The following is a 16,440-nucleotide window of genomic DNA, read 5'->3' as shown; positions in this document are numbered from 1 at the left end:
CTATGGGATTTATCTGGCCGGCCCACTTACCTTGGTCGGCCATCATATGGCCGGCCCAAGGAGCCTTGCTCCGGGCACCCCTTTCGAGCCCGATTATTCTATCTTGTTCTGAATCGCCATTCGAACTTTTTTGGCCTATTTAGTTGGATCCAATCCATCTTAAGCCTAGCTCCCACTAGTCAAATCTCTCCGATCAAGTAACCCCTCTTATGTGTAACCCGTTGTAGGATCCGGTCTATGTTAGCCACGAATCACCGAAGTGATCTGACGATCGTAGTTGGCTTCTAGCAAAATGCTACGACCCCTAATTGGACCGAACTGGATGATCTTCACGATTAGGTCATCAGTATCCTAGATGACAAATTGATCGCATTTCCATCTTGGTTGAAGGACACTCCTTCGGAAGGACATCTCCTTCAGACCGAACGGATATATTCTTCAGTAAAGGGTCGGAGGCGATTTCAGGAACGGGGGAACCGGAAGTGTAAAGGCACTAGAAACACCTCGAAAGCCCGTCCTGGAGAGTACAACCTCGCTAAGAAGGTGTGTCCAGTTTCTCTTATCTCTGGAAGTGATAACAAGGGTTTGAAAACTGCAACGAATCTTTGAGAAGAGAATCGTTCGTTACAAATATTGGCTACGGCTGAAAGGAAAGAGAAAAAATGAGAATCAACCACGAGAAAACAACCTATGATAAAACAAGAGAACAAGCCAACTACTTACATCCACCTTGCCAGGCGAAGGGGATTTCGAGGGGCCCACCTAACACAGGAGCACCGCTGACGAAAAAATATTTGCTTTTTCATTTACGGTCGGCAGAAGGAATTTGAGTAATCAACGGACGCCCTGCGCGTTTTATCCTAACCTGATATCGACCTCCTTCGCGGTCATGTTCCTTTAAAACATAATATTGACTGACATCGGGTAAAGTCAAATCTATGCTCTCAAGACAACACAACACTTCAAGCGCCATCAAGACCCTCCAGACATTTGGCATCAATTGGGCAGGAGCTATCCTGTAAAAAGCTAAATAACCACGCACTATGTCTGGGATAGGAAAACAAAACCCGATCTTAAATGGTAGCTCGTACAAAGCTACCCAAGGTGCAGAGTTGCTGGTGACTAAATCGGCAGGACCAGGCAAACGAATCTCTATAGAATTGGGAATGTTATATGCTTGACGCACCCTAACCATATCGTCGACTCTCAACTTTGAGGGGTTTTTTTCCCAAACTAGTTCTGAACTTCGGACAGAAGACCCGCTCATAGTAAAAGAAGAAAAAGTCTTGTTGTCTCTGAGATATCGATCTACGAAACACATGGATTCAGCAAACAAACAAAGAAACGAAGACGCGGAAGTGTTTTCCCTCTCACTATGCTACATAATCATACCTGATATTAGAAAGGTTGAAGATGTTGAACTATAAAGGCAACGTTCCTTCCACATATTGACTATAGAAATTTCCTCACCAAAGCACACCTTCCTCCACAAGCACCGGAGGTTTCCTCCATAGACATCAAAGACGAAGAAGCAAACATCTTTTTAAAGGAAATACAAGTACACACAAGGGTTCATCTTCTCAAAAAATGTCTTGTCACTCTGAGTAAAGCAAAGGTAAACACTTTGAAAATCTCTTCGCATATAATTAGGGAAGGAGCAGTATTTATGGAGGAGACGAAGGTGTGTATTAGGCAGTGTGTCATACACCCGCATAGTGCACACTGCGCAGAGTACACCGTGCACGTACCGCGAATACCATTCTTCTTCCCCTGTCTCAAAAAGTGTATGTACAATGATGCCCATTTTCAGACAATGTGGGGTCACGCGAATACCAGTCATCTGAAATCATGTACTGATTTCGAATGAAATCACTGTGCATGCACTTCTTGGGTATGCTCGACCTAACGTGATGTCAATGGCGTGATCATAGATCCCACAGTATAAGCAGACTCAGAGAATGCTCGAAAACACTTTACTCGTAAAATCGGGACGTAATGAACCACAACGGCGTTAGCAAGGAGGGAACTACGGCGCCCGTAGGGCGTGGTGGGAACCTAGTACTATTAAACAATACCCATTAAGCAATTAACCAAAAAGATACAGAAAAGTTAAATATAAACCAAATTTGAATTGTTACAGAAACAAAAATCAGTCAACTTCTAAGCAACGGAAAAATCGAACTCCTATGTAAGAGAAAATAGAATAGGATGAAGAGAAAAAAAAACCTAAAAGTTTAAACATAAACTAAAATTGACTTTTTACCTTTTGGTTAATCAAATTCTTAAGCAACCTAAGCAAGGGAAAAATCAAACTCCGAAGCAAGAGAGAAATCTAATATCTGGATGAAGAGAAAAAATAGAAATCAGTCAACTATAAAAGTGATAAATCTTAACTGGACGAAATGAAAAAACAGTCGAAGTAATAATAATGTGAATAACCTAACCTGGATCAAAAGAAAGAGCCGACTTAGTCTTTTTATCCCGGGAGAGAAAGGCGTCGAGGCAATGAACTTGGGAGGGAAAGTGATGGGAACTATGAATCAACCAACATTTGAATCAATTGTAAAGTTCTATATGAATCTTTTCTCTCATTCATCAATTCATGTCTTAACTTATAATAACCTCATTAATGGTCAACATTTTTCGTTTCTTAATGTGCATATAAAACATGCAGAATGTTGTCGCTTCTATGTGCTTTTCATCTATATTACTTGAATTTATATGCAGAACGGTGGTCAAGTTACTCCCTGAACAACAAACATTTCTAACATCAGAAAACTAATGTGAACTGTGTGTGGGCACCTATATTACTATTCATGTTGTGATGCAAAATCCTAGATGGAATGATTTTTGTTTGTGTGCACATAATGTAGACTTCTGCTTTTCTGGTAAGTGTTAACCAATTATGGTGGTCAACTTACTCCCTGAACAACAAACATTTCTAAGATCATAAAACTAATGTGAACTGTGTGTGCACCTATATTACTATTACTATTTTCTTTTCGGGTACATATAGAACTTGGGGTAAAAAGAGCACTGAATTCTAGCTCCTTTATAGTTTAGGAGAATAGTCGAAGTAATAAACAAAAATCAGACTACTATTGTGAATAACCTAACCTGGATTATAAGAAAGAGTTGTCGATGAAGAGAAAAAAAATAGAAATCGGCCAGCTATCTATGTGAAAAAAACACTGAGCAACCTTAACTGGATTAAAAAAACAGTCTCATTAATGTGAATAACCTAACCTGGACAGGAAGACCACGGAAGTGCAAAAGACTATGAAATAACCTCCCTGCAATTAAAAAAAACATAAAAATCAAAATCAAATAACTTAATGTAATTTCAATCTAGGAAATCAATTGTAAAGTTGTTTCATGACAGGCTGCACATCAAGACTATGAAATTTTTATGCAAAAAACAATACTATGAAATAACTCCCTGCAATGTCAAAAACTTGTCATGAAAAAGAATACATGAAATAACTCCCTGCAATTTGTTCATTAAGTATAGATTTTCGAACACACATTAAACAGGAAACAGATCTAGATTATTTGTTCATTAAGTATAGATTTGACTTTGAGTTTCTTCAAACACATTATGCGTAAGAAGTACAGTACCTCTTTGATAGACCTGGATGAAGAGAAAAAAAATATAAATTAGCCAACTATCTATGAGAAAAAAAAAGTGAGGAGCCTTAACTGGATCAAAAGAAAAACAGTCGAACTAATGTGAATAATCTAACCTGGAGAAAAAGACCACGAAACTTCAAAAGACTATGAAATAACCTCCCTGCAATTGAAAAAAAGCATCAAAATCAGAATCAAAGAACACAGTCTCTAAGTATAATAAATGAGGTCGGTCAAATCTAAAAAGCAAACTTCAGTGAGCACTTGTATTGTATACACAACAATAGTATATAAACACAAAATGATAAAGACATAGCAAAATTACTCACCTGCAGGAGAAATCTAAACCTCAAAGATCGCCTTGGGAGGAGAAGAAGCTCTTACTGTGAAAAGAGGTAAAATTGTCACTTCACTAAAGGTAATTTGTTAAATGTAGAAAACCAACACTCTTATATACTCTGTCCATAACCATTTCAATGTCCAAAGACTTTAGTGAAGCATTCCACAAAACTTATAGGTGAAGAAGAAGAAGAAGGAAGTTAACAGGAGAAGAAGAATTGGTTACTCTGAATGATTAGATGAAAGTGAAAGTGAAAATCAATTTCTAAAACATGGTGTAATGTGATAAAACCCTTGAAAAGCATTCCACAAAAATCTTCCCTCCTTCACAGAACTGTTTGGTTAAGATTAAAACTTCAGTGAAACATTCCGCTTGGTTATTTATTTATTACGTCTAACACTCCTTAAAAGAGACTTTCTGGTAAGGATTATTGTTGTTTACTTTGAGTTTCTGGTCTCTATTCTATGTTTGCAATTTCCGTACCTACCTTGTACAGAAACAAACAGAAAGAAAACATGATTCGACTAAGAATTGGATTTGTCTTAGCAGTTATTTTCATACTTAAGGAGAGAGATGTATTGGATTTGTTGAAATTTCGAAAAAGAACAAATACTAACAAATCATACCCATAACTAAGAACTTGGTCCTAATTAATCTAAACTGATCCCAATAAAATCTTTTGTAACCCCTTACTCAAAAGAGGAATAAATTCTTATCAGATTCAACAAAATCCTGAAAACCCATTACTCAAAACAAATAATAAATCGTACCCAATACATCAGAAAACATGAAGTTTCGAAAAAGAAAAAATCCAATACATCAGAAAACATGAAAAACATTTCATTTCAGTGGATACCTTTGGATAGGCAACATTGAAGAATTTCACCAAACAGTTCTTGAGCAATGTCCAAAGACTTTACTGAAGCATTTCACCAAACAGTTGTTGAGCAATGCAGAAACATCAAAAACTAAAGAACTAAAGATGAAAGCTTTAAACTAAAAGGAAATCACATAAACAGTTTAAAATAAAAACTAAAGAACTAAAGATGAAAGCCTTAACCTAAAATGCAGGCCAATACTTTTACAGTACCTACTACTTACCTTAAAATAAAAAATCTATTTAGAACATGAAGCATTCCTGTAGTACCTATTTGTAAGGAGAAGAAGATTTTGCTGGAGCTAGAAAAATAAAAACCGAAAGATTTTGAAGAGGCTTTTGAAGCAGTCGCAATGAGATTTTCCATTGACTTCGATGGAGATAGTGAAATCAGTTGAGAAATTCGGGGGAAGACGGCTTCGAGAAATCCGGAGCTTGGGAGTTTGGAAATTTCAAATTTGAAGAGAGAGGTTGAAGGAGAGATGTTTAAGGGTTTCAGTAAAACTGTTTTGGGATATCCGTGGAGAAGAAGAGATCGTGGAGAGGAGAATGAGAAGTCCCTCTTTGTAAATGACAACTTTAGCCTCCAATAAAGTCTCTAATTACTCAAACATTTAAAATAGATAAATTTTGGGTTATTTTCCTCCGTCGGATGTAAAATTCACACAAAGAATGGATGGCCAGACTTATACCCTGAATAACTACTGAGCTGTTTTATTATAATAGATGGTGATTTTAACATAAATATTCTCTTTCTCTAGTTAAGTATACTAAACACTTCTCTAAAATATCCACATAAATTACTAGTCTTAAAGTTGTTTGTTGTTTAGCCAAATGAGTACTATGTTAGTGAAGAAAAATAGTTATGTGAGATTTAGACTAATCATTAATGGGGACTTAACTCATATGAGTTCAAAACCTTAAATTGTCCTTCGAGTATACTCTTTTGTGCTACTCTAATTAGAATGTAGAGATACTCAACCTTGCAACATTGAAAGGAGCTCATTTGATCTCGTAAGTTCAATATCTTTATCCAGTACGAATGACATTAGAATAGTGAATAAACCTCACTTGTAGTCCATGAAGCTTGACAACAATGTTGACTAGAGAGGCGGATACTCTGTGAAGTTATAGAATTTGAATGTTCTAGTCAACCAAGAGCAAGATGAGAACGAGAAAAAGAAGCTACCGAGAAGAGATATTAAGATACAATCAACTTTTCTTATTCATATTGGTTTACAATGTCGGTATATATGGAAATACATGAGTCCTAAATATAATACAATTAGAAAGCCTAATACAAATAATTAGAAGGAGGTGGAATACAATAATTAGAAGGAGGTGGAGACCGGTGTATGGAAGGCGGTAGAGACCGATCGGTGGGCTCCCCCATGGTCGGTGCATGGCTTTGGATGTATGAATGGCCGGACCCTAACGGTCGGGTCCAATACCTTTAATACTCCCCCTTAAGTTAGAGAGGGAATGGGAACGACCCAACTTGCAAGTAATCTTTTCTTAAAAGCATCTGCACCTAGCGGTTTGGTGAGTATGTCAGCAAGTTGTTCGTTGGATGGAGTGAAACGAGGCGCAATTAACTTGGTCTTAATCTTCTCGCGAACCAACTGACGGTCGATCTTAAAATGTTTGGTGCGTTCATGAAACACCAGATTGTCAGCAATATGGAGGGCAACACGGTTGTCACAATGAAAATTTGTGGATTCTACAGTTTTAGGTGAGGACGGTTATCCACTCTATCGTCGTCGTAATGATGGACGTGTTTTTACTATCCGTGGTCGTAAGGTCAACAACCTAAATGGTGTTCCATATAATCCATATCTCTCTAGAATATTTGATTGTTACATCAATGTTGAAGTGTGTGCAAGCGTCAGATGTGTGAAATATATTAACAAATATATCTATAAGGGAGGTGATCGCACGACCTATGTTATTAAGGGGGACAGATGAGATTAAACAGTATCTTGATTCACGGTACATAGCTCCGCCTGAAGCTTTTTGGAGACTCTTCGGTCATTCGTTGCATGAAGAATACCCTTTGTTGTGAGATTGGCAGTACATCTACCTGGTATGCATAATGTATTGTTCAATCCTACTGATTTACCTGAAGTAGTCCAACAAAGAGCTGAATTACAAAGGTCGACGTTGATGGGATACTTTTTGTGCTGTAGAGAATTTCAGAGTGCCGACATCATTTGAATCTTTACGCACAGTAGACGATAAGTTACATGATACTTTTAAATTGGCATGTGTTGCATGGGGTCTTTTGGAAGATGACAACGAGTGGATACAATGTTTAGAAGAGGCAAAGTTTATGAATTCTGGTTACCAGTTGAGGAGGCTTTTTTGTGTCATTCTCATTGAATGTTGTCCGTTAAACCCGCACCTGTTATGGGAACGATTTGCACTTAATATATGTGATGATCTTGCACATAACCTTCGTACCACGCGTGACATTCCTAATCCGACTGAGGAACAAATACTTGATTTTGGATTGTTTCTTCTCAATGAGCTACTTCTAGAGTCCAGAAAAAACCTTCAAAACGACTTTCCCTCCATGCCAAAACCGATTGGAATATGGACTGAAATTGTTGGTAATAGGTTTATTTGAGAGCACGGACAACCTCAAATTGCTATTGAGATTTCAGATGTTGACTCTAACGTTGAACGTCTAAATTACGCACAAAAAAGCTTTTCACTCTGTAATTGAATTCGTTAATGAAGTAAGAGGTGTGATATTTTTTTTTTTGAATGGTGGAGCAGGAACAGGTAAAACCTTTTTGTACAACACGATTGCTGCTAGCTGTCGTGTAAAGGGTTTTATTGTTCTCACAGTAGCTTCTTCTGGTATTGCTTCTTTACTATTAGTTGGAGGTAGAACTGCCCATTCCACTTTTCGTATCCCTTTGGATGTTCATGGGGATTCAATATGCAACATTGGTAAGCAGACTCCACACGCAGATCTATTTAGACAAACACGTCTAATTTATTTGGGATGAAGTTCCTATGCAACACAGATATTGCGTTGAGGCAGTCAACCATACCTTACAAGATGTTCGTGATGACACCAGACCGTTCGGTGGTATAACAGTCGTCATGGGGGGAGATTTTTGACAAATTTTACCTGTGATACCAAAAGGAGTTAAGGAGCAGATCGTAGGTGCGTCGCTTAGGCGGTCATCTATTTGGGACTTTATTAATGTCCTCACTCTTGATCAAAACATGCGGTTATGTCTCGAAGAATCTGCAAACCTCCATTTTTCAAATTTTTTACTCGAGGTGATTTTTATTTTCTTTAGGTAACATAAAGCATTATATTTAATTTCATATTCTTTTTCAACTATATATCCTTTTACTCATCATCTTTTATATTTTCCGAAGGTTGGATCAAGTACAGCCGAAAGAGTTAACTTGCCGTCTTCTATCAACAGATGCAATAATTTACATTCTTTGATTTCTTCGACTTATCCAGGATTACATGTGGTGGAAACAAGTTCTTTTGAATATCTGACGGCAAGAATCATTCTATCCGCACGTAATGACGATGTTAGTGAAATCAATATTTTGACATTAAATATATCTCCTGGGGAAACAGTTACTTATTTTGCTGCCGACAAAATGGATGAAGCTGAAGCAAACGATTACACTAACGCTGCTCGCTATCCCTCTGAATTATTAAATTCTCTTAATCCACCTGGATTTCCACCGTCCAAATTAGAATTGAAAGTTGGTTGTCCTGTTATATTGTTACGAAATCTTTCTCCAAAAGATGGGATGTGTAATGGCACAAGATTGATGGTTATCAGATGTGCGTCTCGGGTACTTGAATGTAGAATTTTGAATGGAGATAAAGTCGTAAACTTAGTATTTATTCCAAGGATTTCTCTATCACCTACGTCTTCCGATTCGGCCGTCCAGTTCACAAGGCGTCAATTTCCTGTGAAGCTAGCGTATGCAATGACAATAAACAAATCTCAAAGTCAATCAGTAAAATTTGTGGGGGTTGATCTTCGCACTCCAGTATTTAGCCATGGACAATTGTATGTTGCTTTATAGAGGTGCACATCTGCTACTAAATTGAGTATATTGTTGCGGGAAGATGAAAAGGCATTCACTACGACAAATGTCGTATATCCAGAAGTATTATTGTGATGATTCAGCATTAAGACATTATATTTAAGTTTTTTTTTTTCCATTCAGTCGGAATTAATAAATCATTATCTTTATGGTTAATAGATCAATTTTTAGTTTTCCCTTTCAATTTCATTTTAATTTTTTTACCATGAAATACATGATAACTAGGTTCCCACCGCGCCCTACGGGCGCGGTAGATACCTCTTGACTAACGCCGTTGTGGTTTATTACGCCCCCGATTTTACAATGTGGGGTCACTGATGTGGTGTGAATTCACCATATTTATGTCACTTAATTTAAATGAGTTAGTCTATTTTATACTTTTATTTTGATTAGTTATAAACTTCTTTTGATTAGGTACGATCTATGGAGTTGAACAAGAAAAACGGATAAAAATGGAAGAAATGGTGATCATAAGAAGTCGATGGATATTTCGGTCTTTGCTAAAAGTTAGAAGATGTAGAGAATGATGAATCACCCACTTTGGTTTCTAATGAGAAGCAAAGCCTAACATCCAAGACCCAAGAGCCCAAGAAACAAGAGAAAAGATAAGTTTTAAGAGCACTCTTTGAGAATTTGGCCCAAGTCAAAGGAGGACCAAGTAAATTTGACTAGGTTTTTTGTGAAAGAACAAAAGGAAAGTAAAAAATCTCACTTAGGGTTTTTTTTATCTTCACCAAGTGCAAGTAGAGGGTTTTATTAAAAAAGGCTGGAAGAGGGAGAAGAAAGGGGGGCGGTTTTGGGTTTTGGGTTTTGGGTTTTGAAAGAGAGGTGGTTTTTTGCTGGTTTTAGTATGGGCAGATTGAAGGTTTTAGTGGGTTGATGGGTTAGGCTGGATTTGGTGGAAGAAGTGGCTATTTGGGAAATTCAAATAGGTGGTTTGGTAATTGAATAAAGGGTGGAGTTGAAAAGATAAACAGTAGGTAGTTTGGTTGGGTTGGTGGTTATAAAAGTGGGTGATTTTGGAGGCACTTGAAATCGTGGTTTTGAAAGGATTTTTGAGGCGGTTTCGGTGAAAGAAGAAGGCTGTTTTGGCTGGGAAGTAGGGTGCGTTTGGCTTGATTTCTTAGCAAGAAAACCATTCTTCTTCAAGGGTCTGTTTGGCTACATTAGAGATTGAATTTCCAGCAGCTTTCAAACCCCATTTTCTTCCATTTTCTCTCTTGTTCTTCCATTTTTACTTGTTCTTTATCTTATGCAACTACTCCAAAAGCATATTAATTTGTGTTAAGTTACTTTTTTCAACTCATTTTGTGATTCTTAGTGTTTCAAATTATAAAATCATGTGTGTGGTTTCTTCTCTAACTTTGAATCTCGATATTTGCTTGAACATGAGTAGCTAATCAATTTGTTGAGGTCTAGGGATGAAATCTTGATGAATTTGTGATTGTGTTTGTGATAATTTAATGTGTTTGATAATAAATATTTGTTCTCTTATTTCGATTACTTGTTTCAATCGTTTTTCATGTGTCTTATCAAGTACTTCACATAGTTAATCAATTAGGCAATGTGATAGATGATTCGGTTTTATTCGTTTAGGAAGTTTATTTGACTAAGTATTATCTCCGGACATACGTAGTGCTTATGAACATCCACCTTAGGAATCGAGACTAGGTTTGTATCAATCCATTCGATTAGACCGTACATAGTTGTAGGTTCACCACATCGGATTCCCAGACCTCGACACTTCTCTCACTTGTTGTTCCCGACTCTTGTTCCTCCGAACTCTTCTCTCAAATCTCTCTCGCTCTCTTACATTGATATTTTAGTTTGTTTTACTTACTTCATTTTCTTATTGCTTATTCGATTATAAACCTCACATTATCTTCGTTTATTTCCGCTTTTGTCTAAGTAAGCCTTTGATATCTAAACTGACGAATAAGACCATTCGATATCCATGCTACATTCCTATCCTTGGATCGATCCCGGCTTTGCCGGATTACTACTTGATACCTCCGCTTGGGTTCGCAACCTTTTCGGGTTCATCAAGTTTTTGGCGCCGCTGCCAGGGATAGCGACGTGTAGCTTAGATATAAGTATTATTTTTCTTTTATCCTAGATTCTAATTAGTTTTGTTTGCTTTGTGTTTTTCAGAAAAACAAAAATAACAAAAAAAGATCGAAAGGAAGAAGTTTGGGGATTTCGGAGAAAAGTGGAAATCCGACTTCAAAATCAAACAACAAATGGGGGTAACGAAGTTCTATCTTTTATATTGTCTGACTCTTGTGTGTGTTTGTGCGTGCATTTTGTTCTCTCTTTTTGTGCATGAATAGTTGGATTAGGAATAGTCATAATCGTTTAGAGAGGAACATAGAGCTTGGTAGCACGTCTGAGTCTGACCACAACAATCATCGGTCGGACACTATGGAGGACCAAGAGAGCACACATGGTAGTGAGGGTCATGAGATGAACCCTCCTATGAGGAGCTTGAGAGATTACTTGCAACCTGACCGAACTAGTCAACCATCTTGCATTGTCCTTCCTATGCATGTTGGCAACTTTGAGATTAAGCATGGTGTCATTAACTTACTCCCTAAGTTCCATGGCTTAGAGTCTGAAAGCCCTTACCTTCATCTGAAGGAATATGACGAGGTATGCTCGACACTCCGACTCGATGGAGTGCCTGAGGACATCGTTAAGCTTAAGCTATTTCCTTTTTCATTAAAGGAAAGAGCTAAGCAATGGCTTCATTCTCTACGCCCTAGATCAATAGGGAGTTGGAAAGAGATGACCACACACTTTCTTAAGAGATTTTTTCCCACTCATAAAACGAACACATTGAGACGGAGCATCATGAACTTTTCACAAAAGGAGCATGAGTCGTTTTATGAGTGTTGGGAAAGATTTAAAGAGCTCATAAATTCTTGCCCACATCACGGTTATGAGGTGTGGAGGGTTATCAATTTCTTTTATGATGGTCTATCCTCCACCCAAAGACAACTTGTAGAAATGATGTGTAATGGGGAATTTATGAGTAAAGATCCCGAGGATGCTTGGGATTATTTCGACCACTTGGCGGAAAATGCCCAAAGTTGGGACATATCCGATACAAATGATCGAAGTAAATCCAAGGCTCAAACGAGCTCAAGGGGAGGGATGTACCTTTTAAATGAAAGTGATGATGTGCATGCAAAGTTAGCCAATTTGACTAAACAGGTGGAGGCCTTAAAGGTGCAAAAGGTTAATGTTGTTAGAGCACCGGAAGCTCGTATAGTTGTTTGTGATGTTTGTGATAGCATGGACCACTCCACTAGAGATTGTCCTTTGTTGGTCCATGAACAAGCAAATGCCATGAACAACTACAAAAGGCCATTTAGCTCGCCTTATTCTGACACTTATAACCCGGGTTGGAAGAACCATCCCAACTTGAGTTGGAAGAATGGTCCTACTGCAAATGATGTGCATAATCATCAAGGTCCCTCATCAAGCAATGCTTATGTGCCACCTCCACGGAGGAACCTTGAGGATCCAATCCATGTAATGATTCAGAATCATGAGCAAATGTTGCAAGGCCTTCGAGAGAGTATGGTTAGAATTGAGGCAAGGTTAAGTGTGGATGAGAAAGGCAAACTACCTTGTCAAACTCAAGAAAACCCTAGGGGAAACGGTGAGAGTAATACATCTGACCCTAGGGTTGCACATGTTAAGGCAGTTACTACTCTCAGAAATGGCAAAACGATTAGACAAGATGATCCTATGAGGGTTATTGAACCTGAGGAGCCTAACCAATCTGAGGGTAGTAGTGGTCACAACAAAGCATCCGACAAAACCTCAAGGCCTAACCACATTCCTAAGCCTAGTGTGCCTTTCCCTGAGAGATTGGTCTCTACTCAACCAATGAGAGATAATAGTGATATCCTTGAGATCTTTAAAGAAAGTTAAGATCAACATTCCTCTCTTGGATGCAATTAAGCAAATTCCTACTTATTCAAAATTCTTGAAGGATCTTTGCACTCTGAAGAGGAAACATCATGTGAAGTCTAGAGCTTTCTTGGCTAAGAATGTGAGTGCCATCATTAAGGAGAACCTCCCACCTAAATATAAGGACCCTGGATCCCCCACCATTTCATGCACTATAGGGGCGACTCACATTAAGCAGGCACTCCTTGATTTAGGTGCAAGTGTTAATCTTCTACCTTATTCGGTTTATGAGCAATTGGGCTTAGGTGAAATAAAACCCACCAAAGTAGTTTTACAACTTGCCGATCGCTCGATTAAGATGCCGAAAGGGGTGGTTGAGGATGTTTTGGTCCAAGTAGATAAGTTCTATTTTCCAGTAGACTTCTTTATCTTGGACACAAAACCAGTGATGAATGGTGAATCTCAAATTCCAGTCATTTTAGGTAGACCTTTCCTTGCTACATCACGGGCTTTAATTGATTGTAGGAGTGGTGCTATGAAACTCTCATTTGGTAATATGACTCTTATGGTTAACATTTTCAATTCTTGCAAGCATCCTATTTCTGATTATGATGAGTTTGATGTTGATTATGATGAGTCTGATGTTCAGGAGTTGCACATGATTGAGTCTTTTGTTCAGGGAGGCCTTGTTTTAGGTACCCAAGATCCATTAGAGACTAGTCTTATGAATTGCTTTACGTTTGATGATGAGATAACTATATCGGAAATGAACTCTCTCATGGATTTGGCACCTTTATTGGACACGGAGATGTGGAAGGTTAGATTTGAGTCACTTCCAATCAATGAGCCTAAACCACAACCGTCTTCAATAGAGTTTCCGAAACTTGATTTGAAGCCCTTACCGAGTGAATTGAAATATTCATATTTGGGCCAAGAGCCATCATTTCCGGTTATTATCTCATCACAACTAACCAATTCACAAGAATGTAGTCTATTGGAGGTCTTAAGAGACCACAAAGGGGCCCTAGGTTGGACTATTGCCGACCTAAACGGGATTAGCCCCACTGTGTGTACCCATAGAATCCATCTTGAGGATGATGCCAAACCTTCACGTGAGGGTCAACGAAGGTTGAACCCCCACATGAAAGAGGTTGTGAAGGCAGAAGTCCTCAAGCTATTAGAGGTCGGGATCATCTATCCCATCTCTGATAGCAAATGGGTGAGTCCGACTCAAGTTGCGCCTAAAAAGTCTGGAATTACCGTAGTCGAAAACGAGGCCAATGAACTAATCCCGACTAGGAAAGTCACGGGATGGAGAGTGTGTATCGACTATCGGAAGTTGAATTCGATGACGAGGAAGGACCATTTCCCCTTACCGTTCATCGACCAGATCCTTGAGAAACTTGCCGGTCATCCTTATTACTGCTTTCTAGATGGATATTCGGGGTACAACCAGATTGAGATTGATGAGCGAGATCAAGAAAAGACTACTTTTACATGTCCCTTTGGAACGTTTGCATTGAAGGATATGATGCCTAAAGTCTGAAGGAATGGTATCCTTCCGAAGGAGTGTCCTTCGACCAAGGATGCAATGCGTGCAATTTGGCTATTAGGATCTTAATGAGCTTATTCGGAAGATCATTAGTCCGGTCCAATTAGGGGTCGTAATGCTTAGCTAGAAGCCAACTACGATCGTCGAATCAAGAGTTGATTCGCGGCTAACATAGACCGGATCCTACAAAGGTTACACAACAAAGTAATGATTTGAACGGAGAGAATTGACTAGATGGATAATGGCAAATAAGTGGATTGGATCCGTTATTCGTAAGTCCTGAAAGATTCGGAGAAGTCCGAAGAGATAAACATGTCCGGGCCCAAAAGGGAGGCCCGGAATGGCTTTAGGAAGGCCGACCATGTGATGGCCGGGCCAGGCAATAGGGCCGGCCATGTGATGGCCGGCTAGGCCCTAAGTGGGCCGGCCAAGGAAGCCCATAAAGGGCTATGTTGGCCGGCCACTTAAAGAGACCCAATGGAGGGTAGTTTGGGTGTTGCCTAATAATTAGGTTTATGGAATCCTAGTCTGAGTCTAATACCTCTTCTAGGGATTTCTATATATACCTAATTATACAACCTAAAGAGAGAGGAAATTCAGAGATTGAATTCTCAAGAGTCTGAGGGTTAACTGAAAGAGTTTCAGAATATACATCTCAGAGAGAGAGAGAGCTAGAAAAGGAGTTTTCTCAAGTATCTAGTCAAGAAGAAGGAGTTCTTCATCTCAACCTTCAAGAAGGTCCTAGCTGACTGAAAGGAGGGAGTTCAAGTCATTATTCGGTGTCTCAAGTAGAGGAGCTACACTTGGAGCTCTTATCTTCCGAATACTGATCGGAATTTAGTTCGTGGGAAAGCGATTAAGAGGTAATCATCTTTCCAATCTAGTTCATTGGTATGTTCATGTATAGATCCTGGAAATAGTGTTAAACATATGATGTTTGAGATTCCGCTACCAACACTAGTCAATTAGGTGTATGAGATACACTAGGTTATTCCCCTTCAGTGGCATCACGAGCCGTTTGCATGAACTATCTTTGACTAGACGAATTAGATTCATACTTGAACAACTAGATATTAGTGTTTTAATGTTTGAATAGAGATTTAAACATAAGTTTGATGAGATCAAATTAGGGTTTTGGATGAGATTCATGACCTAGAAACACTAGAAACATAGTTTTATGAAAAGAGTTTTCATAAACAAGCTTTAGGGTATTAGAATTTTGATAAAAATCATCAAAACCATGAAGATTGGTTGATGAATTGATCAAAAACAGTACCTAACAGCAGCTGGAACAAAGAAAAACAAAAGAAAAATCAGTTGGAACGGTTGGATTTCCAAAAAGTTTGGAAACCCTACTGGCCGGACTGGCCAGGACGCGTCCGGGCCGGACCAGCATGTCTCGGACAGACAGTCCGAGACAGACAGGGACACGGACTGGAAATCCCAGTCCGTGAAGGACCGGGAATCCTAGTCCGAGCTGGACTAGGAGTCCGAGACTCTCGGGTCTCGGACATCCCAGAGCGTCTAGGACGCGTCTGGGATATCCCAGTCCAACACGGACTAGGAGTCCGAGACTCTCGGGTCTCGGACGTCCCAGCGCGTGGGACGCGTCTGGGACATCCCAGTCCGAGACGGAATAGGATTCCGAGACAGGAGCGTCTCGGATATCCCTGACGCGTCTGGGACGCGCTCGAGGGAACCTATTTAGAGTCTCGGTCTAGGACCGAGACACTGGACGAGTGTCCGGATGCATCCAGGATGCGTCTGGAGCAACCAGAAGCATCTCAGATGCGACTGGAAGCTTCCGGACGCAACTCGGATGCGACCGGAACATCCAGAAGCGTCTAGGACGCGTCTGGACGCGTCCAGAAGGCATCCCAGATAGGATGGCCTCGCCGTCTGATCACAGAAGCGTCTGGGACGCGACTGTGGAGCACGGGTGCATCTCGGACCGAACATCCGAGATGGCACATGTGCTGTCCCAAGACCAGACACGTCTGGGACGCGTCTGGGAGTTCCAACAGCTCTCGGATT

At 39.5% G+C, this 16,440-nt stretch overlaps 1 pseudogene; it reads left to right on the top strand.

Moving 5' to 3' along the window:
* Positions 1 to 9,761: 9,761 nt before the first annotated feature.
* LOC147548493 (uncharacterized) lies at positions 9,762 to 14,400 on the top strand (annotated as a pseudogene).
* The last annotated feature ends 2,040 nt before the right edge of the window (positions 14,401 to 16,440 follow it).

This window comes from Eschscholzia californica, unplaced genomic scaffold (genome assembly GCF_041429995.1).
Source record: "Eschscholzia californica isolate CP2 unplaced genomic scaffold, dmEscCali1.0.p SCAF_3, whole genome shotgun sequence".
Lineage (NCBI taxonomy): Eukaryota > Viridiplantae > Streptophyta > Magnoliopsida > Ranunculales > Papaveraceae > Eschscholzia > Eschscholzia californica.
The sequence above is the reverse complement of the archived record's forward strand: the minus strand, read 5'-3'. Positions and strand labels throughout refer to the sequence as shown.